Below are 2,265 nucleotides of genomic sequence, written 5' to 3' on the forward strand. Positions count from 1 at the left end.
GTGTGCCTCTCTGAGGTTGGTGGCATTTTGGAGAGGCAGCAACTCTGAAACAGGTACATCAGAAGTAAAAGAACCCTGACTTAGTGGCTGTTGAATTCAAATCGCTATCAACCTCTACCTGCCACTATAAGGAGCTGAGGAAAAGTAGGAAGGAGGCAGTGCTGCTGTAAACTCACACTTCCTACTGTAAGGGATTGGTGCTAAATCTGAAAGGAGTTGGGAGATGATTTACTTAGAATGTGAGCACTTTTAACACTTAAAAACAACAGACAACAGCCACAGCAACACAAACAATAAAAACAAACACAAACATAAGAATTGTATGTATATGGGTTAAGGGTCAGTGAGAAGAAATTGATAAGATTTCTCTGGGACAAAAGTTTAGCCTGGAGGAAGGCCTTGCTCTTAAACTTCAGAACACTAAAACGCACTAAGCTTTTAAATCCAAAGCTGTTCCCCCCCCATCCCCTTTGGGGCAGGGGGAGCTGTGTTATCTTCTCTAGGTGTTTAGGTGCCTGGCATGTTTATTTTAATTGTTCCAATACACCTTTCACCTAAGCCTTTCAACTTAAAGACCTTGTTAAGCATTGTTCCACCCTCATATAAGAATTTGAGAAGTTATTTTCCATACATTAATGACAGGAAACTGGGAATATATGTAAATTCTTAGTAAGAACACTTTGACACTTAGAATGGAAAATGGAGCTAAGGATAGTATTTGAAAAGAGGTGATCATAAAGTGAAGAGAATGACAAAAAAGGATATAAATAATACTAAACTAGAAAGTATAAGGCTACTTCAAAAAGCTTGTGGGAAAAATAGAGAACCTTTCCATAAACTTTTTGAAGTACCTTTCTATATGTCTGCCTTGTTGTGGGTCTGAATAGAAACTAAAACCTTTAATGCTCACATCATCTTTTGGTACAGGAGAAACTGATGTTCTCTTCCCCCTCCCAGAATGAGCTAATCCTGACTGTAATAGGCCTAATTACATCTCTGAGCACCATGCCATTGCTAGTAGTTAAAAATCTACGTAATCACTTAATTTTCAGTGTAATTAAGGACATTTTTAAGAATTAAGAAAACAATTTAAAAATAAACACCTTTCTCTCAAGCTTCATATTTATCTGAGGTACATTTGTGAGTGGCTATAAATTTTGAAAATGAACTCGTTCATTTCATTAGTAGAATTCAGGATAGATGAATCTTGCAAGTGTTGTTTGGGGATATAAACCTTACTGCAGTTAAAATGAATTTGTGAATTAACCTAAATTGGAACTGTTTTTAGCATCAATAGTAATGTGACTAATTTTTCAGAACCAAATTTGAAAATAACTAATGCTAAAAGTATTGAAAACTCCCTCATGAATCTTTAAATGCTATAGACTTGTAAAATCAACAGTGTGCTATGGCATAAATGATAAAGTGTTTTATGATGTGAGCATTGTTGTAGGATGCAAGCAATGTGATCAATCATATAAATTACGAGCATACAATGATAAAAGCTTTACATAAGCATTGAAATAGCTTAATCTTACTATGACTTTCTCATACTTATTTAAATCTGTTGTGTTTGGCTAGTAAAATATTACACATCTGCCTAATTCCAAATTCAACAATACAGAAACAAGTTAAATACTGGAATTTTAACCTAGGTAAAAACTTTGGAAACATGTAAGGCAGTTTTTCTTATAAATGTTTACATGTTTTCATTTAAAGTCTTCATTCTTTGCTAGATTTTAACCTGAAATAGGTTTAAAATTGTTTTGTAATTAAATTTTTTGGTGTAATGGGCTAGCACAGAAGTCCTCAAGGAGGAATAGACTAATAATTTATTATAATTGAAAGAAAGTGAGCTGAGACGCTGGGTACCAATCAAGCTTTATTAAAGGAGGAAAATCTGCCAGGCTGCACTCAAAGTGGAGGACAGCCCGGGGCTGCCTTCAAGATGGAGGACACCACCACATGTGGGGATGAGAGAGCTTATATAGGGCACCGAGGGCTGGCTGATACAATCAAGGAGAGGCATTATGCTAATGCGGAAGCTATGTGACCAGGATGGAGAACTGCGCCCTTGTGGAAGCAAAAGGGTTTCTGTTTTGCAGAAGTCACGAGGCTTCTTGTAAAGAGAAGGGGGGAAGGGTTTGGTGCTGGAGTGGAAGACAAGGCCAGCAGCTATTTTGTGCTTATTGTGTGCACAATGGCACTGGTCATGTCCAAGATCCATTAGTAATCAACAACTGTTGCTCACGATATTTATTTCAA

Source organism: Galeopterus variegatus, unplaced genomic scaffold (genome assembly GCF_000696425.1).
Source record: "Galeopterus variegatus unplaced genomic scaffold, G_variegatus-3.0.2 Scaffold1976, whole genome shotgun sequence".
Taxonomy (NCBI): domain Eukaryota; kingdom Metazoa; phylum Chordata; class Mammalia; order Dermoptera; family Cynocephalidae; genus Galeopterus; species Galeopterus variegatus.